The sequence below is a fragment of the Notamacropus eugenii genome, chromosome 6 (assembly GCF_028372415.1).
Source record: "Notamacropus eugenii isolate mMacEug1 chromosome 6, mMacEug1.pri_v2, whole genome shotgun sequence".
Classification (NCBI taxonomy): Eukaryota; Metazoa; Chordata; class Mammalia; order Diprotodontia; family Macropodidae; genus Notamacropus; species Notamacropus eugenii.
The window spans coordinates 304,746,473-304,773,633 of record NC_092877.1 but is presented as its reverse complement, the minus strand read 5'-3'; the positions used below and the strand labels follow the sequence as shown (position 1 = coordinate 304,773,633).

The 27,161-nt window shown below is 37.2% G+C and overlaps 1 protein-coding gene across 4 annotated transcripts in view; it reads right to left on the bottom strand.

Annotated features, from left to right (window-relative positions):
- CREB1 (cAMP responsive element binding protein 1) overlaps positions 1–27,161 on the bottom strand; it is an 82,089-nt gene that overhangs the window by 6,574 nt on the left and 48,354 nt on the right. Inside the window, exon 8 of one of the 4 annotated variants that reach the window (XR_011968865.1) lies at positions 947–1,073. The exons of the other annotated variants lie outside the window; for them this stretch is intronic. The gene's annotated coding sequence lies outside the window, so the exon portion shown is untranslated. The remainder of the gene's footprint in view (positions 1–946; positions 1,074–27,161) is intronic. 4 annotated transcript variants of the gene reach the window in all.

The following is a 27,161-nucleotide window of genomic DNA, read 5'->3' as shown; positions in this document are numbered from 1 at the left end:
GAAAAATAGTTTCATGAATTAGACATTTTAAAATACAAAATGAACTAAAATGGTCTTAATAATGAAATACCAATCTTACCTCCCACCTACTAGCTCCAAATTATGCCACCTCCCTTCTCTTAGGCCATCATGTCCACTAAATTTGGACTCTGGCAGCAGGCACAACTGAGATAGGTGAGCTTTCCCTTTATCCTGACCAGAACCAACTATCACTTCCTGGCCACCACCCAACACATGGTATCATAGCCCTAACCCCTCCCTTCAATCTCCCTGTGATGTGTTGTCTTCACCACTGCAGTACGCCCCTTGAGACTCTCTAGTTCACTTCTATTTGTGTCCACAGTGCTTAGCACTTTGCCTGGCACATGGCAGAAGCTAAATAAATGCTAGTGATATCAATTTGTCAATATATAGTATAAGTAGCATAAGGAGAAAGTTTGGTCACCACATCATCTCAGAAAAAACCTCTCTTTGAAAATTACCAAATGGTTTTTTCCTTAACCATGCCCTGTGTCAGCTCTGCCTGCCTCCCCAATTTTCTTCCTAATTTTGGCTCTGGACCTCTGATTTCACTGGGATGGGGAACTCCTAGGGCAGAAACTTCTCTGTCAATGCCCATCTGCCACAGTCGTGGCAACTTCTAGTCTTAGGAGAGTGGCCTGGACCACTGAGAAGTCAGATGACTTGTCCAAGGTTACACAGCCATCACATGTGGGACTTGAAATTCGGTCTTTGTGACTTGGAGGTGCAATATATCTATCCACTATACAACACTGTCTTTTCCCATGGCACAAGATATTAATTTGCCTATGAAGCTTAAAGCCATTTACTCTGAAGATCTGATAAAACATACCTGAAAAATACTTGCAATTGAAAATTTTTGAGTATTATTTAAACTTCAAATCTATTCCAGCACACCAGCATAATTCTTTAGGTGTAAAAGTACCTGATCTTGGTACTTGATAGCAGAAGAAGCACTGATCTTGGAGTTAAGAGAACTGTTTTGAGTGCTGGCTCTGACAACTGAGACCTTGGGCAAATCGCTTATCATCTCACTGCTTCAGTTTACTCATCTGTAAAACGGGGTAATAATAGCTAGTATTTATATAGCACTTTAAACTTTGCAAAATGTTTTATTCTCTCATTAGAAAAAAAATCCTCACAACAACCCTGGAGGTAGGTTCTATGACTATCGTCATTTTACAAATGAGAAACTGAAGCAGACAGAGGTTAAAGGACTTGCCCAGGGTAAATGTCTGAGGTCATACTTGAACTCAGGTCTTCCTGTCTCTAAGGTCCAATGTTCCATCCCCTAAAACCACCAACCTGTCTCCAAATTGTACTACTTATCTTACAGGGTTGTTGTGAGGAAAATGTTTTATAAATCAATTTAAAGCACATTAAAAAAATGTCCAGTGCCTGCCAAACAGAGCGCATTTAGTAAATGCTTGAATTTAATGTGAATACATTAAAGTATAAATAATAATACTCCCAAAGTCTATTTTAAAACTTTTTCTCTCTGTACTGTTTCTGTCTTCACCAAATCCAATTCCTGTGTACAAAGCACAATTGCATCCTTCTTTGCTTTATTCCTCTTGCTGTTTTCAACCATTCAAGCTATTGATCATTTTTTACAGGAGGCTGGCCTTCAAACATTTGAATATAGGGACTGGGTACCCTTGATTTCTTTTACTTTTCCAGTCTAAACCTAAGTTCCTGTAATTTATTCTCATGTCATAAATTCCATATCTCTCATCAACCTGTTCTTCCTTCACAAGATAGTCAATACTCCCCCTAAAATGCAGTCCCATGAAAAATGTTAGTTATTTGTTAAAGTTATGCAAAGGACAAGGATTTACTGCATTTCTCACTTTAAAAAAAAAAGTCACCTGTACTTTAGAACTACTGACTTGTAGTAAGCTTTTAATGAACTAAAATGGTTTCTCCCCCTATAAAAACTGCTTGGAAGTAAGGTCTATCTTACACTTAAGTATTCTCAAAAATTAGGTATATTTATGGGACTTTATTTTTAACATTAAAGTTAGTAACTGTTAATAAAAAATTTTCATTTAAGAATAAGAAGCAATTTTATGTGAAATGATGAGCTTCTGAACTGTTTTCCCTACATCCAGTTTCTTTCTTTACTACGTTTGGCCATGTTCCAGAAGTTCCAATATGCACTCTTGCTTACAGGATAAAATACAAACTCTGCCTGTTTGACTTTTAAAGTCCTTCAACGTCAGCATCCTTCTCTCTTAGATACTCTACATTCCAGCTATTCCTTATTCAAGGCTTCCCACCCTCTTATCTCCCTGCCTTGGCATAGGCTGTCTTTCATGCCCAGAAGATATTGACTGCCTACTGAACTCCACCCTTTGGAATTCCAAGGTTTCTTAAAACCTCAACCCAAGAACTCATTACATTTCTCAATCTTTTCTCCAAGAATTTCATGATATTGTCAGATGTCTTGCTGTTATGTCTAAGCATTCCCATGACCTAAATCTAAAAACTCTCTTAAAAAGGAAATGAGGTTTGTAAGAATTGCTCTAAAGTAAACTTATGAACTTTTCCCTAAAATGGTTATAATCTTTCCTAGAATTTCAGTGAGAATCAACAAGTTTTACTAGTCTTGTTTCCAGAATATCAGTCAGTTGATAACAGTAGATGTTTATTAGGCACCTCCTATGTGACGGGATGGGAGGGAGGGACAGACACAAGGACAAAGAATGAAAACAATCTCTACTTTCAAGTAGCTTAGCTTACACTCTAATGGGGGAAACAAAATTCATAAATATAGCAAAAAACTTAAGAAATACTAATGTACACAAAGTAGTTAAATACACGGTAGTAGTTAAGAGTGATCAGGAAAGGCTTCACGTAGAAGAGTGTCTGTATTGAATCTTATGGAAATTCAGGCTGAGGTAGGAGGGCTAGGGGCACCCCAGGCATGGGAGCAGAAGGTAGAATGTCCTGGGGAAGCTTAGCTGAATTACACAGTGCAGGTAGTCATATGTTTAGACTGACACTTAAGTAAAACTACTTGATTATCAGTGTGCAGGATGGACTAGAGGGGGGAGAAACCAATCAGATAGTTTTATATATATATAATACAGCAACAGTCTGTATTTACCACTTTCTGCTGAATATATTTGATCCCCCTCTAGGTTTCGCACTTCCAGCAGCGGTTTCAGGGTCACACATAAATTCTTTCTGGACAACTTGCAATGAAATTTATCCGGGAAAGAAGCCACTCATTTAAAGTTGCAATATCTTCTTACTATCTTACTATCTCTTTGAATTTCAACTCTTTTAAACATGTTTAGTTTAACCATTTTATTTGGAAGCTCTTCCTCAGAATAATCTTTTGGAAGTTCTTTTATTTGAAAGACCTTTCTTGGTTGAGAAGTGGTAACGAAATAGTTCTACCTTCTCTTGGTCAAGTCACTGGCATTACAACCACTAGCCCATTGATTCCCTGTTCATTTCCGTGCTTCAAAGAAAACTAAAAACCATTCCTTGTTGTTATCTCTAACACTAAGAAAAAATAGCTTTAGTTCATTCTGGCCTTTATTCTTCCCAACACTATTATATTTTCTAACTTTTCCTCCTATCTTTCGTGTTTGAACTCATTAAAGAATACCCTATACTACTACTTGATTGGTTTCTTTAGCAGCCTTTCTCTTGGGATTATTAGCAACTGTGTAGTCAGAATTATATTTTATTTAAAAAGTCTTCCCATCTTTCAAGCCACTTTTTCCTTATTACAATCTCTGTCCACGGAACTGAAATACAACCATTATGCATTATTATTTTTAACAATCTGATTTTTTCAAAAACTTAGGGTACATGTTTATGTTTCAAAACCTTTCCTTAGCTAAGATAGTTACTTTTTCCCAGCTTCATGTCATTCCCATAATACTAACCAGTTCTTCCTAGTTAGTCTAAACTAGCAGTCAAACTTAATTCAGAAGTAGCAGTTCCCCTCAGTGCTTCTTTTCTATCAGTTATAGAACTGTCATCATAATAAATCAAAATTAGATGCTCAGTTCCTAGGACAATCAGTTTCAGAGGCTGACATAGAGTCTACCCTCAACATTCCTCCTGCCCCCCCCAATTCATTACTTTATTTTTTTGTAATTAGCTTTTGTAATTAGCATCAGATAATACTGTCCACATCCTTCATTTGCAGTTTACTTACAAAATGAAGTAACTTTAGCTACAAAATTAAATATCTTTTTTCAAGAATGTCAACAAAGAAATTAAATAAAATCAAGACAAAATGAAATAACTTTAGCTACAAAATTAAATATCTTTTTTCAAGAATGTCAACAAAGAAATTAAATAAAATCAAGTGGTGACTTTTACAAGTTGGTAGAAATACTTGTTTGTGGATATACTATGATGCAGATAACTGATAAGTTAGAGGCAATGGATTAAAAAAACCCCAAGAATTTTCAAAGTCTTAATTTTATTTCCCCACCATTATGCTATTACTTTATTTGCATAATCAAATATAGATAAATAACAGTACAGCTGTTCTCATGCAATAGAACATTATATACACACATGTGTGTATATATATAATATATATGTGCAAATGTGCACGTAACAACAGAATTGGTTGTGTAATAAAGCAATTTTAACATATTAAATGTTATTTTCTGACATGCCAATATGCAACTAAATTAGGATTTATCAAATGCCTGCGCATAGTGCTAAGCATTAAAAAGAAAGATGAGAAACAGTCCCTGGTTTCAAATAGATAAAAACAAGTGATAGAAAAGGGAAAGTGTATAACAATTAGGAGGATTAGGAAATGCTTCCTCTAAGAGGTGGCACCTGAGATGGTCCTTGATGCAAACTGATGATTCTAAGTTACAGAAGCAAGAGAAAGCAGAGAGGACACAGACTACCAAGGTCAGAGAAACAGTAAGTGGCTAGTCTGGCTGGCTGTTGTACAGGTCTGGGTGAGAGCTGGCTCAGAATAGAGGGAATGTGAGATGCAGCGGAAGCAGAATGGACAAGATGTAGCAACTGACTGGATGCAAGGGAGAGAGGAATCAAGAATGATTTTCCAATATTAGGCACAAAGATGATTTGAAAGGATAAAAACTGGAAATGTGTACGAAAAAAACTTACTGAGATAATGAAAGAACTTCCTGCATAGGCCAGGTCTCACCTTGTCCGTTCTTTCTCTTTTTTCTACTCTCAGTCTTCTCTCTTCCCCACAAGAAAATTCACAGCCCAGAAAGAAGGTACTTATACAAGGATGCAAGTGCACCTCGAGTCCCCCAACCTAGTTTTAAGCAGCCATGCAACAGAGAAAATGATTCTTTCCTCAAGAATCTGAGAGGCACATGAGCTAGTCAGGATCATAAAAGTTCATTTAGCCCAATTTCCTCATTTTTACACAATAGGAAACTAAGAGCTAGGAGTAGAACCCAGGATTTTGTACCAATCAATTAACATTTATTAAGTGCTTACTGAGTACCAAGTAATATGCCAGATACACAAAGACAAAAATGAAACTATCCTTCTCCTTAAGGAGTTTACATTCCGCTAGGGAAGATAATATATACACATAAATATAAACAAATAGACACATACACAGAGGTAGGTGGCTAAATTTCATTACACAATGTTTGGTTTTCTAGACGTTTCACATAGTTAAATCTTGCTTTCCCAACTACAACCCTGAAGGCAAGGCTCATGTCTGTTTCTTTTGTATTCCCAAAGGTCCCAGTCACACATTAAGTGTTTAGTAAATACCTGATTTATTAATAATACTATTTTCTGACGTTGTTTTACAGGTTTGGTTTGCTCCTTGGAAGCGATTAATTTCTCCTCACGTGCTATTGCAACAATTCACAGAGCTGTTACTAGGTAAATGGCGGTACCAACTAGGTAATGCCTTACTTAAAAGTCTCCCCATGAGCTAGCTAACTAGGCTTTTAAATAAGAAGCTAACATTTATACAGTACTTTAAAGTTTGCATATGTGTTCTTATCTGATTCTTAAAATAACCTTGTGAGGCAGGCACTACTCTTATCCTCCATCTGTAGATGAGGAAACTGTATCTAAGAAAAGTTTAAGTGTTAGACAGTTAAAAAGTATATAGGGCCTTATATATATATATAAATATATATATGTACATCCTTGTACAACTTACTAATGAGGATAATTTGCATAGGAATTGAGCTTTTAAGTTTTTATTGATTGTAAGACCACAGACACGCCAGAATCTGTTTTGGCTTCAATTTTTTTTCATACTACAAAATACACTTAGGTCACGATTAATTTGAGTTCAAATAAAGCAAAATTTGATTTAGTACAAATTGTAAAATGATACCAAGTTACATTTAACGTGGACCAAAATTCAATTATTCTAATGCATGCAAGTTAGTCTACAGTCAGCATTTCCTTTTGTCATGTGTGGATATGCTATGCTGCTGTGTATTACAATACCAATAGTTGTATGAATTTTTTTAAGAGCCCTTAACAGAATGGACATAAAGAATACTTCTGATGGGAACACTGTCAATACAAAAAAGAAAAGTCTTGTCATATTGAATCCAAACAAAAATTTGATGTAATTAAATGACATGAATATAGTCAGAATACTCTAAAATAGGACAAGAGGTTGGGATATCTGAATCTACAGCATGGAGTATTATTAAAAAAATGTAAACGAAATAAAAGAAAATGGCAAAAGTTACAACACCTTTTTGGGTTTTGCAAGTAACTACTAAGAATACAAATGCTACAATGATAGAAATGCAGTGTCTTTCAACTGCAGGGACTGAAGACTGCAATAAAAAACACATTCTTCTTAGAGCAGCCATTTAGACAAAAATTTCATTAATTTATAGTGAAAGAAAATGCTGAAGAAACTTTGGTTGGTTTTATCACTTTAAAAATCAAGTTTAATTGCATAATTAAAATTAAAAGACAGGTGGCCAGTGCAGATAAGGAGACAGTAGTTAATATACCATTTCTTTGAAGAAAATCAATAAGGTGAATACATTAATCACTATAGTTTTAATGTGTATGAAACAAACTTAAAATGACAAAGTATTTTTTCTAGAACTTAAATTTCTTTTTCTTTTTTTTATATTTGGTGGATAGCTTGCTTTATCCCTAACCTTATTGAAAAGGTCTCTAGTTCACTGGCATTACAGATAATACTGACTTATTTTTAGATAGGCACTACTTATTTTAAGAAAATTTTCATTTATTTCTATGCTTTCTAGTGTTTTTTTAAAAACAAGATTAGATGTTGAATCTGGTCAAAACTTTTACTGCATGAATTGATATTTTCGATTTTTGGTCATTCTTGTCATTAAAATGGTATATTATATAGACAGTTTTCCAAATAGTGAATTCTTTTCAATTTCTTTTTAAAAAAATTAAATTTTTTTTAAAAAGAATGTTTGCTGGAATTCTCTTGAAAATATATGAACTCTTGCTGTTGCTGTAAGAACGTAAATTTCTTTTTTTTTTTTATTTTGTAATGTTTAACTATCACTGCCATACAATTGTGATTTTATCCCCCCCACCTACCCCCCACTCCCCCCCTCCCTCCCCACGACTGCATACAATTCTGTATAGATTCTACATATACTTTCCTATTGAGTATATTTTCACTATAGTCATGCTATGTAGTCAGACTAAGATAAATGAAAGAAATCGTATAACAAATCAGAACATGATACACAAACACATACACATACACAAACATGATCTGCTACAATATGTGAGTGACTTCCATATTTCTCTCTCTGAGTGTGGCAGGCATTTTCCCTTGAGATCCTCCATTGGGATTTTTTTTTTTTTTTGGTAAGAAGTTCTTGTGTTATTACAAAAATCTAAGTCTACCAGAAAAAACTCTCACACACTGTGGTTGTTGCTGTGCATAAAGTTCTCCTGGTTCTGCTCCTTTCACTCAGCATCAGGTCATATAAGTCCTTCCAGGCCTCTCTGAAGTCTTCTTGTTCATCATTTCTTATGGCACAATAGTACTCCATTACATTCATATACCATAATTTATTCAGCCATTCCCCAATTGATGGACATCCCCTTGACTTCCAGTTTTTGGCAACTACATAGAGTGCTGCTATAGATATTTTTGTACATGTGGGACCCTTTCCCATTTTTATGATCTCTTGGGGATATAGTCCTAGTAGCGATATTGCTGGGTCAAAGGGTATGCACATTTTTGTAGCCCTTTGGGCATAGTTCCAAATTGCTCTCCAGAATGGTTGGATGCGCTCGCAGCTCCACCAACAATGAATTAGTGTTCCAACTTTCCCACATCCTCTCCAGCATTTATCATTTTCTTGTTCTGTCATGTTTGCCAATCTTATAGGTGTGATGTGGTACCTCAGAGTTGTTTTGATTTGCATCTCTCTAACCAATAGTGATTTAGAGCATTTTTTCATATGATTATAGATAGCCTTAACCTCTTCCTCTGAAAATTGCCTGTTCATATCCTTTGACCATTTATCAATTGGGGAATGACTTGTATGATTATACATTTGGATCAGTTCTCTATACATTCTAGAAATGAGGCCTTTATCCCCAAGCTTAGCTGTAAAAATTCTTTCCCAATTTACTACATCCCTCCGGATTTTGGTTGCATTGGGTTTGGTTGTGCAAAAACTTCTCAGTTTAATGTAATCAAAGTTATCCATTTTGCATTTCATAATGCATTCTATCTCTCCTTTAGTAAAGAATTCTTCCCTTCTCCATAGATCTGATAAATACACTATTCCTTGCTTCTCCATGGAACGTAAATTTCTAAGAAAAAAAAAACCAACCTGAATTTAAAGTGTCTAAGAATTATCTAACACTTTTATTAGGAGATAATACAGGAAGAGATTTTAAATTAAAACCAACTTGTCTATAGGTCTCAAAATCCCTGTCCTCTTGGAGGCTACCATTGATCCTTCCAGTTTTTAGTTGATTAAATAAGAAATCAATGAATCACTACACATTTATCAAGTGCATACTATTTGCCAGGCCCTGTACTAAGCACTGGAGACACCAGAACAGTCCCTGCCCTCACAGAGCTTACAATATAATGGGGAAATAACATGCAAACAAATATACACAAGGCCAGCTCTATACAGGATACGTAGAAAAGAATTAAGAGTGAAGACAGTGAAGTTTACAGGAATTGAGCAAGGTTTCCTGTAGAAGGCGGGACTTTAGTTGGGACTTAAACAAAACTAGGGAAAGTCAGTAGTTAGAGTGGTAGAGGGAGTTTTGAAGGCACAGGTGTTTGGGTGACCAAAGCTGTTGTTGAAGACTGATTTTCAAGCTGTCCACAGATACTGCAAGGACAATATCAAGTCTAAAACTTGACTGATAATGGCCCACATCATCCAACTACACTTGGCTCATTGTATGAAAATATGAGTAGGCTCTCTACACCTACCAGTATGGGTATGAAAACTTAAAAGAATGAGAAAACAGATGTCTGAACTGCTAAATATTTTTAAACAGTAATGACCTCTTTGCCATATATGTTAGTATAGACTGATCTTTAGGAAACACAGTCAATAATTTAAATTTTTTGCTTTATTTATATTTTGCAATAAATTTGAATCAGAACTAATTTTTCCTATCTTCTGTTGTTATATTACATATCCTCACTGTAGTTTTGAAGTCAGTGACCTCTAATATCCATACCATGTTAATACTATTTCCTGTGAGAATAGCTGGTATCTTGGGGCTAAAAAAAAATACGCCTCTTCTGTTTTTCAAAAACTTTTTTTGAAGGGGTGAATGTGGGGGTAGTGGTGGTGGTGGTAGTTCAGATGGGAGAAAGGGAGAGAGAGATGCTAGCAAATATATCACATTCATTTCATTCTATCTCACAGAGCTGAGAGGAGGAGGGGAGGGAGATAGAGGTACAACTTAGTTATGAGAGGATGGGTGAGAGAAGGAAGGGGGTGTAGGGACAGCTATCTGTACTCACAGGAATACAAAGAAAGGGGTTCCAAAATCATCTCTGCTGCTTACTACCTATATATCCTTATGCAAATCACTTAACTTTTAGGCCTCAGTTTCATCAGTAAAACAAAGCTGTTGGACTACATGGCTTCTCATGTTCCTTTCAGTTCTAGATATATGATCCTATGATAATTAATACCTTAGACACATACTAGTTGTGTGACCCTTTTTGACTCAGTTTTCTCAACTGTAAAATGAGGATTAAAAAAAAAGTGCTTAGCATAGTGCCTAGCACATAGTAGGTATTAAATACTCAATTTCTTGCCCGCTCTCAGTTATGAATTATCTTCCTTTAAAGCATAATTTTCCAAACTGTGGAGTACGCCAGTTTCAGAGGGCACAACCCCTCTCTCATGGGGAGATGTGAAATAATAGCTAAGATTATATGGTGTTTGGGTACAACTTCCAATGAATTCATTAAAGAGCACATGAAGGTCAATAAAAATTAGCCAAAGACAAATGAATCTGCTCCAAAATGAATGCAGTACATGAATGTGAAATTAGCAAACTAAAAGTTAAATAATCTTTGTGCAGAATCAAAAAGTACTACATTATTTCTCAACATAAGTGCAACATGAACCTGGATTCACTTGAAACTTCAACTTAAAAATAATGAGAATAACTTGAAAGTACTCATAGATAATCATTTGGACTTGTGAATAAATAAATTTGTCTTAAATTTTTTATTGTCTCAATTTTAAAATAAGAAACAAGGTCTTTCAGGATAATATAATATAACCAAGTTATTGAGACACCTGAAGCAAGTAAAGGTAATAGATAAATTACAAAAATTACAAAAACATAGCAAAAATACCGAAAAACCAAGTAAAAAGCCCATATCTGGAAAATACAACAAACATATTTATCACTGGGATTATAGTATTGTTGATGAGAAAGAAAGACCACTGTGTTTGCTTTGCATGAATGCTTTAGATACAGAAAACATTAAACTATGTTTAATGACACTGAACTATGTTGGATGAACCACAGACATTTCAAACTCAGTATGTTCACAAACAGAATATTCTGTTCACCTTTCCCTTCAAATCTTATCCTCTTCTGACCTTCTCGATCTCTGTCAAGGGCACCACCATTCTTGCAGTTATCTAGGTCTGCACCTAGGGGTCCTTCTTGATTCTTACTCTTACTTTCAATTCATCCAACCCATTAACAATACTTTTACAACATCTCTCATAGATATCCCTTTAATTCCAATAAATACATCCATAGCCCCAGTTGAGGCTTTTGTCACATTGTATCTGCACTACAGCAAGAGCCTTCTAACTAACCTCCTTACCTCAAGTCTCCCCAATCTACGCCATTCTTCGTTTGGCTGCCAAAGTGTGAGTCTGACCATGCCATCTCCCCAGCCCCAAATAAGCGTAAGCAGCTCCATTCACTCCTTATTACAATTCAAGATCAAATACAAAATGCTCTTCAGAATACAAACCCTTCCTATCTTTGCAGCCTTCAGCTGCACTGGCCTATTTGTAGTTTCTTGAACATACGTGACACTTCATTTCCTGACTTATGCCACTGTACTGGCAGTTCCCAATGCCTGAAAAATCACTGCCCCTTTACCTCTACCTCTTGGTTTCCCCAACCTTCTTTGAGACTTGGTTCAAATCCTACTTTCTGAAGAATGTTTTTCCTTACCACCCTCATGTGCCTTCCCCTTTCAGATTACTTTCACTGACTCTATAGCCTGTATTCACCTGGAAAGTCACGTTGTTTCCCCCTTTAAAATGTATGCTCCTTAAGAGCAGGTACTATTTTTGTTTCCTTGTATTTCTTTACTTCCCCACACTCAGCATAATGCCTGACTTATAGCAAGTTTCTGTTAAATGATCAAAGTATACAGGCAGAATACACTGGCAATACAAGAATCTTTCCAGAGAATATCAGATCTTTTAATTTGCAAAAACAAGCCTAAAAAAAAAATCTGTGACAACTAAAAAGCTTGTTTATGTCACATAAGGATGTTCATACAGAATTTTTAAGTGGAAAAAGCCAAATTTGGTGATAGAAGTATTGCTATATTTAGCTGTTGCTATGTTGATGAATGAAACTCCTTGGTGAATCATGCAAAATAGCTTCAGTTAGTGCCAACTGCATATAATATACTGGGAAGGAAAATTACTCCTATGTCTGAAGACCTTTTTGATCAATTAACTGAGAAATCAAAATCTTGGTTATTTTCCAAAACAAAATGATAAAACAGTAGGTGTAATGACATTAAGATGCTCACTTGGTTTCATAGAGTACTGATTGCTGAAACATTTTAACTTTGCAAATCTATTAATAGCAATGCGTATCAAGAAGAATTTTCAATATAACTGAATTTTCAAAATAGGGAAAAAAAATAAAATTATATATAATGTGGGAGAATTGTATGGAACTCTGTATTAATGGAGCTTAATTCATGTCAGAACAAAGTAGTTTTAAATCATAGAATTTAAAAGTTGGAAGGGACTTTAGGGGCCATCTTGTTCAACCCATACAGAAAAGGAAATCCTATTGTCATATGCCTGAAAAGTCGTCACCCCTGCCTCAGTTTGAAGATTCCAAAGAAGCAGAGCCCATAACCTCCTGAGGAAATTCATTCTACACTTGGATAGTTCTCATTATCAGTCTACGGCCTCACTGTATTGTCTAGCCCAATCTCCACATGCAGCTCTTCAGTTACTTTTAGATAGCTAGCAAGACTCCCTGCTCTTCTTCAGGATAAACACGCTCAGTTCCTTTAGCAGATTCTCATCCTGGGCCATCTCCAGTCATACTGATGAATATCTGGTCACTGGATTCAGATGGCTCTGGAGGAGAAGTGAGGCTGGTGACCTGCATAGTCTTCCCTCACTCAAAACAAAGTCAAGTGCAAGTCATGTCATCGTTTCTCTGATGGCATGGTCTTCTTTAGCAACAAAGGACACACACACAACAAAGATTCACAGCATTTCAACATCTTGACTGCCCTCTTCTAGACATTCTCAAGTTTTTCTACATTTTACTTAAGCTGTATTTTATCTACAGTTCTCCTTTAATGTAGTGCCCCAAACCGAAAACAATGCTTCAAATCAGATCTGGCTAGGGCAGAGTACAGTGGGTCTGTCACATTCTTATTCCTAGAAACTATGCTCCTGTTAATGCAGGCCAAGATTGCATTTTTTGGGGGGTGGCAGGAAGGCTACATTACTCTGCTGATCCATACTGAGCTTGGGTCCACTAACTGTACCCCCTCATCTTTATAAGTGAAGCATTATATATAGTTTTGCTATTTGTTACAAAAGTCATAGAAAGTTTCACTGTGTGACAATATAGGAGCAAAGAAGAGGGCGCTTCCACATTACTGTGACATATGCTGTCTTATGTCACTATATTTCGAAGGTTGTCTGAGCTAAAAGAAAAATTGCAATGTTTCTTATTCAAACTGATCTGGAATCTGATCAGTTTTGGAGTTTCCTCCAGTGCTGCAGATCTCAATTCATCTATTTCTGCCCATTCTTACCCACATCTTCCCCAAAGTTGTGTTGGACTGGAGGTCCATACAACGTGGGTAAGATGTTCCTCACTTTGTTCCAACATCACAATAATATCTGTGGAGCATCCTGACTGTTCACCTGTAATTCCTCTCTTTGCCATATGATCAATTAATTTTCTCTTTCTGTCTTTTTGATGACATCCTTTACTATGGTTCTTCAGAGTTTCTCCTTAGTAATTAATATACTGAAGCTTGCTCACACCCATCATGCCTCCATCTACATTAGCCTCTTTGTTATGCTCATCCTGAACTCTTCAAGGACAGTGAGTGGTGTTTCAAATTTCACTGCCATTTACCATCACCAATAAAATGTCTGTATTGGAAAAAATGGCCCTTTGCTGTTAACAGGAAGCTTGAGAAGGGTGAGTTATACACAAATGGAGGATATCCTTAATGAGGGTATTTAATAGGAAACAAACAAGCCTTTGCAAACAATATTCAACAATACATGTCTTTGCTATTTACAACTGACTGAAAGATGTAGAGAGCAAGATCCCATTTTTGCTTAATTTTTTGATTATGAAAAAGCATTTGAGTAGAACAAAACACCATTTTTTTTATAAGTTCTTTTACAACAAAGTGTCTCCCATCCATATGTCAAGGGCATCTAAGATTCCTTAGCAGATGTAACAATAGAAAAAAATTTCAATGTCAATTCTTCAAATATTAGGCGAGACATAAAACAAAGAGCTGTATGTTTGCCAAAAGTAATAGAAGAGGTTTCCAGTATAGAGTACAAGTTAAGCAGGGATTCCTGTGGATGGTGAGTCCTTCTGGTTCCTGTTTGCTGAACAAATTATGTTAAGTGCATCAAATCTCAAGACAAAGTGGAGCCTTCCTAGAAGAGATGTGTAATCGCTGAGTTCAGCCTATCCATCTACACAGGAAAGATCAGATGGATGAAGACTGTTTATGTCTCAGTTTTCAATAAGCATCTGAATGGACACATTCAATAGAGCTTTTCCAAAAAATAAGACAATAGGGATGAACAATGAGCTGGGCTCCAAAACTGAAAAGGTTTGGGAAGCCAAAAACATTTTTACATTTTTTTTAGTGCCAAGAATAAAGATAAAGCATTTGAATTTTATGACAAATTTCCTCATGATACTTAGTTATTTGGCAAATATTTTTGGAAAAAACAAAAAGCACAACTGAATAGTCTAAATAAATCAACTTCAAGGTCCTCAAATTCATACCCTGATCGAGAAATATAAAAATAACTATGAAAAGCTGGAGCTATAGTAAAGTTTAAATTTTTCAAAATGTTTCCAGATTTAAAACCTGCCATTACCCCCTGAAAATAAAGGACTTACTACCCTAGCTTCTGGGATGAGAACTCAATGTTTGACAAAAAGTGCTGGGAAAACTGGGAAAGTGTGGCGGAAACTGGGCATAGACCAATGCCTGGTACCATACGCAAGAATAAAGTCCAAACTGGTACATGATTTGGGTATAAAGACTGATACTATAAACAAATTAGGGGAGCAAGAAATAGTTTCTCAGATTTATGGAGAATGGAGAAATTTATGATCAAACAAGAGATAGAGAACATTATGAAATGCAAAATGGATAATTTTGATTACATTAAACTGAAAAATTTTTGTACAAACAAAGCCAATGCAACCAAGATTAGGAGGGAAGCAGAAAACTGGGAAAAAATTTTTACAACTAACATCTGAGATAAAGGTCTCATTTCTAAAATATATAGAGAACTGAGCGAAATTCACAAGAATACAAGTCATTCCCCAACTGATTAATGGTCAAAGGATATGAATAGACAGTTTTCAGAGAAAAATATTAAAGCTATACAGAGTCATATGAAAAAATGCTCTAAATCACTATTGATTAGAGAGATGCAAATCAAACAACTCTGAGATACCACATCACACCTACCAGACTGGCAACATGACAGAACAGGAAGATGATAAATGCTGGAGAAGATGTGGGAGAGTTGGAACACTAATTCATTGTTGGTGGAGCTGATCCAACCATTCTGGAGGGCTATTTGGAACTATGCCCAAAGGGCTACAAAAATGTGCATACCCTTTGACCCAGCAATATAGATTTTAGGACTGTATCCCAAAGAAATCATAGAAACGGGAAAGGGTCCCATGTGCACCAAAACGTTTACAGCAGCACTCTTTGTGGTGGCCAAGAACTGGAAATCAAGAGGATGCCCATCAATTGAGGAATGGCTGAACAAGTTATGGTATATGAATGTAATGAAATACTATTGTGCTATGAGAAACGATGAACAGGAAGACTTCAGACAGGAAGGACTTACATAAACTGATGCTGAGTGATATCAGGAGAACATTATACACAGTAATAGCCACAGTGTACGAGGACTCTTTATAATAGATTTAGCCCTTCACAGCAGTGCAAGGACCTAAAACATTTCCAAAGGATTCTTGATGCAAAATGTCATCCCCATCCAGTGAAAGAACTTCAGAACGCAGAATGAAGCAGACTTTTTTCTCTTGTGTTATGTTCTGTTTTTCTTGTGGTTTCTCCCATTTGTTTTAATTCTTCTATGCAACATGACTAATGTGAAAATGTGTTTAATAAGAATGTATATGTACAACCCATATAAGATTGCATGCTTTCATGGGAAGGGTTAGGGAGAACAATTTATGATCACTGATTGTTGAAAGTGATGGCTAAAAAACAAATTAATTATTAACAAAAAAAGGACCTACTTATTAATAATCACCTGCTTGATTTATAAAAGTAATTCTCATTTTAATTTAAAGGTTAAGATATTCTTAAATATGAGATTATAAGGAACTCAAAGCATGATAATATATTTTGGTCTTATCCTATCTGAACAATGTTTAACAGAACTAATCTCGTAGACTGGCAGATTAAAAAAAAAAAAGAATAATTGTTAGAGAGGGTTTCAAGAAGACAGACACACTGATACACCGTTGATTCTCCTATGAATTAGTACAGCCATTATGGGAAGAAATCTGGAATTATGCATAAAGTGGCCAAAATATTCATAGTCTTGATAAGCATACATGTCAAGGAAAGGATAATGGGAAATGTAGATGATGTAAAAAAATAAAGTATAAAATGAAAAATAAAGGAGAATGTCAGTGCCACATTGAGGCACTTTGTGACCTCAAATTAACCCATTTTTGACACTAAAACAAACAGTTACAATTTTTTGGTTATAAATATGATATTCATAAAAGATTTTATTAATAGTTACATGTTATTTGTTGTTGCTGTTCAGTTGTGTTTGACTTCATGACGCTGTGGAGCATGCTATCTCTGAGGTTTTCATGTCAAAGAATGGTTTGCCATTTCCTTCTGCATTGGATTAACCCAAACAGATGTTAAGTGATTTGCCCAAGGTCACACAGCTGGTACATCTGAGGCTGAATTTGAACTCAGGTCTTCCTGACTTCAGGCCCAACTACATGTTAGATTTTTATTACATGCTTAAAATGTATGATGTTAGAACAAGAGCAGTTCATTCTTTATTTGAATAAAACATGAACTGAAATGATCTGCATTCATGGTTTTACGAAAAATGTGGGATGACAATTTTGGGGGAAAGAATTACATAAAATTTGAAAACCAGAGTCTGAAAGGACACTATTTTAGGATTATGTAGCCTTGACATAGCAGAGGGGTTGTCAGGTAAAAAGGGTCTTCTTTCAAATCTAAGTCTCTTCTTTTTCTTCCTTGTCCCCAGAAAAACCTTAGAAATGACAGATTATATAGTAAATGGAGTGAGAGGTGCTTCAAAAATAAGATGGTTAATAAGGAACAATTCCCGAAGTTAAACAGAGAATTTGGCTGGAAAAGGTGATGTACACTTGTGGTACCAGCTACTGGGGAGGCTGAGAATCGTGGATCTCTTGATCCTAGGAGTTCTGAATTGCAGTGGGCTATGGGAGAATGAGTGGCTTAATTAAATCTGGTATTAATATGGTGAGTTGGGGGTGTGTGGGGGTAGAAGGATGAATCAGGTTGTCTTAGGAGGCATGAACTGGCTCAGGCTGGAGACAGATAAGGCCAAAGCTCCCACACTAATTGACAGTGGGATTTTTTGCTTGGACTAGATGAGGAGACTCAGTCCTAAAAGAAACAAGAATCTCGAAGCAAAGAAAACACCTTCTATCCTCTCCTTCCTTAGAAATCAGGTATCAGTTGAGTGTCCTCAATTAATCTAGCTGAGTCTTTAACATCTTATCAAAGTCATAAAAAAGCAGCTGGTAACAATGCTAAATGGGTTAATTTTTTTTGGTCAAGATTTTGATTTCATGGAGGAAGACACTCTCTTTACCTACATGAGTCTGCAATTCATAGTGGCAGAAAGTTGCCTAAGAGCGCTAAGAAGTTATATGAGTTCCTAGACTTAACTGTCAGTATGTGTCAGAAGCTTAAACTTTCATGACTCCAAGTACAATTCTCTAGAAGCTACTCCAAGCTACCTCTCTAAAAGGTTAATGAATCCCTAAGTACTTGTTCAGAAATGTTCCTAGAAGCATACAAAAATGAGAAAAGAAGGAAATTAAATTATTTTACAACAATGGTTATAGATAGAATGCTCAAACAAATAAGGGATAGGCAGTAAAAGACAAAATAAACTATTTTAAATTCTAAGAAGTTTTTCGTAAATGATGAAATTGGAGAAGAAACAGCAGAGTAGGAAAATACTTACATAAGCTATCACTGATAAAAGGCTGATAACTGTGAAGTGATCCCAAGTGTTTTACATTCCTTTTTTGAATTAGGTAACAAAAATGACCACACTGTCCATATACCAGCTATCCTACGACTAGTCACATCACTTCAGTTTTATCTTATTTTAGGAGATAAATCTGAGTCACTTATTTAAGAAGGATGAAGGCTACTATAAATGGACGAGATGAGAAGAAAAGTTGCCCAGATTTATCCTCTCCACAAATGTCAGAACCTCAACTCCTATAAGGACTATTTCTTCCCCAGACTTCAATTGTATACCTGCACCTAAACAGGCAGGGGAAGGCTGTCATTTTGTTGATGAAACCATAATACTATCTCATTCTAGTCAATAAAACCAGGTGATAAGAGATAAACTTAAAACTCCAGTTCAAAGGTGAGAAGAAAAAGGGAAAAAAAATCCTACATGAACCATGAGAAACCTAGAAGTTGTAATAAAACCTCAGTGCAGCATCATTCCACAACCTAAGCCAAAAGCTACTTATAGACTATTCCCTGTTTGTAGCATGGAGGTATGGTTACCTCAAGTTTTCCTTTACATACAGGGCAGAACCTGGACTTTGCAGCTCATTCCACCCTGTATCTGCAGCTCTACTTGGTTTCAACTCCACTGAGCAAAATGCTCCCGTGCAGGGTAGCCCACGACAAGTACCCTCTGCTATCTTCCCCCTATTAAACTGTCAGTTTCTTAAGGGCAAGAGTTATTTTTCCTTTTCTTATTTGCATCCCCAGGGCTTAGCAGTTTCTGGTTCATAGAAGACCTTTAAAAAATGTTTACTGAACTGAAAATACATCAAAAGCAAATGGAAACTGCCTCTCCATTATACTCTAGCAGCTTCCTTATTGTAGAAGACTCCTCCATTTCTGTTGTGAGAGATTCCTGACCCTGCGGTCCCTTCCTCTGATTGGTCATTTCCTCTTAAGCACCTCTATCTTAAGGAAGGGCTGGAGGTCAATGAAGTTCATTTCTTTATTCCCTTTTGATGTCTTTTCCTGAATTTCCACCTCTGCCACCATGCTTGACCTGCCTTCTCATAATGGGAGACTGATCCCACTGTGTTGGTGGCTCTTTCTTCTGGTTATTCCCTCCCCCAAATCTCCACTTTAGGAAAAAGCACCAGGCCTTCCACATTCATTGCTCTGGGTTCTACTTTTAATGCTCCAGATTTCTTTTTTTACCGGTTTTCCTCTGTGAGTCCCCCCCCAAGTCCATTGCTCCCAATATTTTCAGCTTCTTTTTGTACTGTCCTCCCCCATTAGAATGCAAATTCCTTAAGGAGAGGAAAGGTTTTCTTCCTTAGCACATGTTCAGCATAAAGAAAGCAGAGAAATACTTGTTGACTTGACACTGAGAAGTGTAGGTGATTTCACATAGATTAGCAACATGGATTTACGCAGCAGATTATGCAGCAAGCAGAAACCACCATGGTATGGGGAAACTCCTTGGGCAGAGATGACAGTCAACAGAACACTATGGCTATGACTTTTGATACATAAACCTCCTAACTTTGAACAGCCTGAAGCTGGACAAGTCTACAAACCCCTCAGCCACAAATATGGCCTGGGCAAGTAAGACATAGGTTAGAAAATGTAACTAGGAAACACACAAATATGCTAGCTCTGAACCCACAGCCCATGAAGTGTCTGTAGTAAAGAGCCACCAACGGATTCGGGAGCAGGAGAAGCCACATAGTAGTGGAGTGGATGGGATTTCTGTTCCAGAGGGACCTGCAAACCTCTTGCAAAGGGTCCGTTGCGCTGCGGACGCAGAGCCCAGCCCAGCCCTGCACCGGCCCCAGCAACGAGAGGAACAGATCCGAGCGGACTTCAGGGACAGGATCTCCACCCACAGGTGACGGGGGTCCATGAGAGGGTCTCTTTGGTGGGTCGAGAGGGGAGTGGGGTGCCCCCATGCTCGGGCCCCCTCGGAGGGCAACGGCGGAGGTGGGAGCAGACCGGGGCTCCCCAGGCAGGCAGGAGCCCAGATCCATTGTTGAGGGTCTCCACATGAACCCCCTGAGGGAACTGAGCCCATGAGGTGGCCCTGCCCCCACCTGAGCACCTGAACTTAATCTCACACTGAATAGCAGCCCTGCCCCCGCCCAAAGCACTGAGGCTGGGAAGCAGCATTTGATTCTCAGACCCCAAGCGTGGGCTGGGAGGATCAGGAGGCGAAGTGGGTGTGAGGAGAATATTCAGAGCTCAAGTCACTGGCTGGGAAAATGCCCAGAAAAGGGAAAAAAACCAAGACTACTGAGGGTTACTTTCTTGGTGAGCAGGTTTCTCCTCCCCTCCCTTCTGATGAGGAAGAGCGGTGCTCACCATCAGGGGAAGACACGGAAGTCAGTGCTTCTACATCCCAGCCCACTCAATGGGATCAGTTCTGGGAAAAGGTCTTAAAGAGCCCAAATAATTTTCAAAATCATGATAGAGAGGTGGAGGAAAAACTGGGAAGAGTAATAAAAGACTTGCAAGCAAAGTTTGAACAACAAATCAGCTCCCTGCTAAAGGTGACCCAAAGAAATGCTGAAGAAAATAACACCCTGAAAAATAGGCTAACTCAATTGGCAAAGGAGGTTCAAGATGCCAATGAGGAGAAGAATGCTTTCAAAAGCAGAATTAGCCAAATGGAAAAGGAGATTCAAAAGCTCACTGAAGAAAACGGTTCTTTCAAAATTAGAATGGAACAGATGGAGGCTAATGACTTTATGAGAAACCAAGAAATCACAAAACAAAACCAAAAGAATGACAAAATGGAAGATAATGTGAAATATCTCACTGGAAAAACAACTGACCTGGAAAATAGATCCAGGAGAGACAATTTAAAAATTATGGGCCTACCTGAAAGCCATGATCAAAAAAAGAGCCTAGACATCATCTTTCATGAAATTATCAAGGAAAACTGCCCTGAGATTCTAGAACCAGAAGGCAAAATAAATATTGAAAGAATCCACCGATCACCACCTGAAAAAGATCCAAAAAGAGAAACTCCTAGGAATATTGTAGCCAAATTCCAGAATTCCCAGGTCAAGGAGAAATTATTGCAAGCAGCTAGAAAGAAACAATTCAAGTACTGTGGAAATACAATCAGGATAACACAAGATCTAGCAGCTTCTACATTAAGGGATCGAAGGGTATGGAATAGGATATTCTAGAAGTCAAAGGAACTAGGACTAAAACCAAGAATCACCTACCCAGCAAAACTGAGTATAATACTTCAGGGGAAAAAATGGTCTTTCAATGAAATAGAGGACTTTCAAGCATTTTTGATGAAAAGACCAGAGCTGAAAAGAAAATTTGACTTTCAAACACAAGAATGAAGAGAAGCATGAAAAGGTAAACAGCAAAGAGAAGTCATAAGGGACTTATAAAAGTTGAACTGTTTACATCCCTACATGGAAAGACAATATTAGTAACTCTTGAAACTATTCAGTGTCTGGGTGCTTGGTGGGATTACACACACACACATGCACATACTCATAGAGACAGAGTGTGCAGAGTGAATTGAATAGGATGGGATCATATCTTAAAAAAAAAAAATGAAATCAAGCAGTGAGAGAGAAATATATGGGAGGAGAAAGGAAGAAATGGAATGGGGCAAATTATCTCTCATAAAAGAGGCAAGCAAAAGATTTTTTTTTAGTTTGGGGAAAAAGAGGGGAGGTGAGAGAAAAACATGAAGCTTACTCTCATCACATTCCACTAAAGGAAGGAATAAAATGCACACTCATTTTGGTATGAAAACCTATCTTACAATACAGGAAGGTGGGGGACAAGGGGATAAACAGGGTGGGGGGGACGATGGAAGGGAGGGCATGGGGAGGAGGGTACAATTCGAGGTCGACACTCACAGGGAGGGACAGGATCAAAAGGGAGAATAGAAGTAATTGGAAGCAGGACAGGATGGAGGGAAATATGTTAGTCTTATATAACACGACTATTATGGAAGTCATTTGCAAAACTACACAGATTTGGCCGATATTGAATTGCTTGCCTTCCAAAGGGAGGGGGAGGGGAGGGAGGGAGGAAAAGAAGTTGCAACTCAAAGTTTTAGGAATAACTGTCAAGTACTGTTCTTGCCGCTAGGAAATAAGAAATACAGATAAAGGGGTATAGAAAGTTATTTGGCCCAACAGGACAGAGGAGAGGATGGAGACAAGGGCAGAGAGGAATGATGGAGAAGACAGCGGAGTGGAGATGGGGGCAATTAGAATGCTCAGTGTTTTGGGGGGGGAGGGGACAAAGGGAGAGAAAATTTGGAGCCCAAAAATTCTTTGAAAATGAATGTTAAAAGTGGGGGGGAAAAAAATGTAACTAGGCTCCAGGGACTTAGAAAACAAGAAATGAAGCTCTGGAAATGTGGGTGGGAGAACAGGAAGCAGCAGTTTATTAGGAAGAGAGTAACACTGAGCAAAAAATAAAGTCTTCCTTTTCAATCCAAATACACATGGAACAGACAGGAAAGGAGACAGAGTACTAGCAGAATGGGAGGGGTACAGTCAATGAATAGAGGGGAAAGACCTATGGTCTGGAATTCTGGTTATTAGGATGAAAACATACAAGGAAAGACGATTAGGGCTGGAGCGGCTGGTACTTCCTCAACCATGATTCCCAGCTGGGAGGTCACTTGCTGCCAATTCTATTGTTTGCTGAGTATACCTTGTCAAAGTTGCAGGATGATGCCAGAAATACTACAGAAGGAATTAAGAGACATTTAGTCTAAGTGCCTACTATGTGTCAGGCCTAGGCATGCCCGAGTTTACCAAAACAACCTCCAGAATGCAAATGCTAAGATGAAGCTTGGCTCAGGCTTTAACTATCATGTCTCTCACAATAACCTTGACTTCTAGGGTGATCAGGGCTCCTGGCTTCCATGGTCTGCCCCCTCCGTATTCAAAGCCAGAAACAGAGCAGGTATATAGAAGTCCTTGTTTCTTCATACTTCTTGCATGTAGGCTGGTCATTCTGTCGTATTTTAATAATTATGAGATTTCCCCTACAAACACCACCCTATTCACACCAAATTTTAATGTAGGATGATCCTCAATGAAAAAGTGGGATGGTTTGTGGAGTGGCTGGGGTATAACCCAGAGTAACAGACTGCAGTCTCTGTCTTGGGCAGACCCATATTAGCAGATTCATAGAGAAAGGAAAAAAAATTTTTCTCTCAAGTTCAATGAAAAGGCCAAAGAGTCAGAACTGCCTATATGAGCCTGAAAATGGATAATCTAGAATCTTGAAGGCTAGACCAGGGGCTTTTGAGATGATACAAATTTTATCACTGTTAAGTAGAAAAGAGACAACAAGGGAAATAAAGTTACTAATCCTCTTTCTAGGAAAAACAACTTATAATTTGCAACAATCAGAAAGAAAAGACGCAAGAAGAATGAGTAATTCTGGAAATAACTGTGTATTCAGGAGAGTTATTCAATGACCCACAAATGCCATACTCAGCAAATATTTGCTTTCTTTGCCAAGGAGAAAGAGACATCAATGAAAAGCAGTAATGGCAAACCATTACAAAGAAGGCTGAAAATACTATAAGCATCACCTCCCAAAACAATGAAAAGTGTTAAAGGGAAAATAAGCCAGTAGTATGACATGACAATTCATAAGCCATTGAGAGCATTTAAAAAATAAAACCAGAAAGAGGACAACAAATACATGTGAAACAGAAAAGAGCCATATTTGGGCTCCATCACATCTGCAGTTCACAGACCATGTGAGAAATAGTAGACAGTAGTGTAACTTAATCAGATTAAATATGAAAGAGTGTCTAGACCAGGCCAAATACAAACTGAAGAAATTCACAGCACAGACAAAAAATAGCCTGAAAATTGATCTCTAAAATACCATAACTGGTGCTTATATTGGGACAGACATCTCCTAGGAACATAAAAAAACCCAAACCCTACCCATATGCTTACTTTCCAATTTCTTTTATAATTTTCACACTGAGGATGAAAATGTAAGATGAGAACAGAGAGACTTAGGCAGAACAATTTCTATGCCTTCCCCCCACCCCAACAAAACAATGTCTTCCCTCTGAGATATCTCCAATTTATCTTGTTTCTATCTCATTTGTACATGGTTGTTTGAATTAGATTATAAGCTCCTTAAGGTCAAAGGGCTGTTTAGCCTTTCTGGGAGTATCTTTAGCAATTAGCAGACTTTGCATATAGTAGGCAGTTATGTAGTAGAGGGAATAGAGCTAGACATGGGGTAAAGGAAAACTGACTAGCCTGAATACTTACTAGCTTTGTGACTGGTTAAGTCATTTAACTACCATGGGCCTCTGTTCTGTTATACGTAAACCAGGAATAAAAAAAGTATGTACCACTCAGGGTTTTCATGAGGATCCAATGACTGAATATTTGTAGTGTTCTGCAAATCTGAAGCTTAAAGTGTTTACTACTAGTAGGTACTTAAAATGCTTGTTGACTTAGCTATGCTAGATCACATCACGGTCACACATGTGGAAGAGGTACATAGACTATAAGAGCCTGCTATACCTAGTGTTTGTTGATTTTAATTAAATCCAGTAAACATTTACTTAGTAATTCCATTCATGTCAGGCACTGTAATAGATCAGGGGTACAAAGATTTAATAAGCAATTGCAATGAGTCTTAGGAGTGGCCAGAAATTCTAAGTGTGGCCCAGCAGGAATAGTGGCTCATTCCCCTTAGCACTGAATTACAAGAGCTGGTAGGAAGAGACACCTTGTCCCGAGGTAGGAATTTTGACCTGGTTCCCAATACTCCTATAATACAGCTTATAACCAGCAGGTATCAAGCCAAGTGGGAAGATCAGATTCTGTCTCCAGATATCCTATCAAGAATGGGTGGAAGTAAGCTCATCTCCAGAGACTGCCTAATATGGCACTAGATAACTGATAACTTAATACTAACTACTCTTTTAGTAGTACGTGACTTTCCTACTTTACCATGAATACCCCTGCCACCTGACTAGAGTTTCTTCATGAGTCCATTCCTCCATAACTTAAAACTTCTCTTGAGAAGTGATGAACTCTGAATGCAGACTGAAACAAACTTGTAAAAAACTTTACTTTTATATTTTGTGTTTTCCTTTTTAATATGGCTAATGTGGAAATGTTTTGCATGACTTATGTATAACTGATATAAAATTGCATGCGCTAAAATTGCATGCATTCTCAAGGACAGGGAAAGAATTTGGAACTCAACATTTTAAAAATAATTGTTAACATTTTTACACATAATTGGTAAATAATTAATAAAATAAAAATGACTTTAAAACCTCTCAATTTTTTCTTCTACTTTAACAAAAGTTAAAAAGTTCAGTAGAACAAAATATAACTTTGAAGGCTTTCCTAAAAAAAAAAAAAGAAAAAAAAAGGTGCTTTCCATGTGAAATTATTTCATAAGAAAATATGCCAGATGAGGTTGTAGAGATAATCTGGGTCAATAATCTGAATATAATTATATCAAGAAATGTGCAAAATAGGAAGACAAACTCATCTGAGGTATTTCTTGTAGTGTCATAGAAGATGACTTCCACAGAAGTCAAAGAAAACAAATCCCTATGGATGGTAATGTTCTCAAAAATGCAATTTGCAAAGGAATATTATACTAAGTGCACAGGACCCCAGAACCTGACAAAGTCTCTTCAGTGAAACCCACAGTAAAAGCCAACAACAGACATTATTCTTCCTCTGTAGATGGTTAAATCAAAGTGAATGAAAATGGTACATGTATTACCCAGACTAGCGAATGGGAATTCATTGAGTTCAGCAATGTATTAATCTTGGACAGACACTCTAGATATATAATGTATTCAGTTATTACATAATAACGTTCTATGCAATGCAAATATAGAGGTCTCCCATCTCCAGAACATGGTAGGAAGAAACAGGGTTGAATAACAAATGGGAAACTGCAGAGTGTTTTCAAAGATCTTGAATTCTGTTGCCATAAAAGCCCATCTCTTCAATGCCAAAATTCTCCCAGTGACACTGTATTTCAAGGGAAAGAGCACTTGATTTAAAGTCAGAGGAGCTGAGTTCAAATCCCACTTCCAGTATTTGCTAGCTTTAAACACAGGCAAGGCACTAACCCTGACCGAAGGTTTATTCACCTGTAAGATAGTACAGTAACATCTGTGTACTCTATCTCGTAGGGTTATGATGATTATAAACTTTTAAGCACTACCTGAGGTACTATTACTAACACCTGGTTGTAAATCATGGCATATCTTAATCCCATAAGAATCCAACTTAAAAGTAACATAGTAATGCAAAGAGGTATCAATATAAACAGAATTTCAGTACATTACCAAAAAGCAAATAAGAAGGAGCAAAAATAGCATCAAAAAGAACATGTACACCTGAGAGATAAGTGTCCAATTTATAGTGTGTGGTCTTATAGCGAGAGATGGATGGAAAATTCAAGTGCTGTATTTGGAACTCCAGATATTAAAATCAGAAGAGACTACCTAGGACATTGGATGGCAATCCTCAGGAGAATTTATCTAAAGATGTGAGCAAAAGCTGCAAAAAATAAGAAAGCATGGACAAAAGGCTTGTGATGCGCACCTCATTTTATGTCTCAGGATCATATTAGACACTGTACATGCACAGAATTAGTGTTATTACTTGAATCAGCATCAATAATGGTAAAATGATCACAGTGTGAGACCTTGTACTTATATGCCAATCATAAAGTGATACATCTATAAAGTTAATGTATTTATCAGGGAAAATAAAACATACAAATCTCCTTCATGTCTTCCAACTTGTAAAAAGAAAATAGTTTCAGTTAGTCCATATGGTTAGAGCATAATGTTAAGGAAATAAAATCTATACAACTGATTCCTCAAACAGAGCTCCTACAGAAAGATGAAAACTCTGCATATATA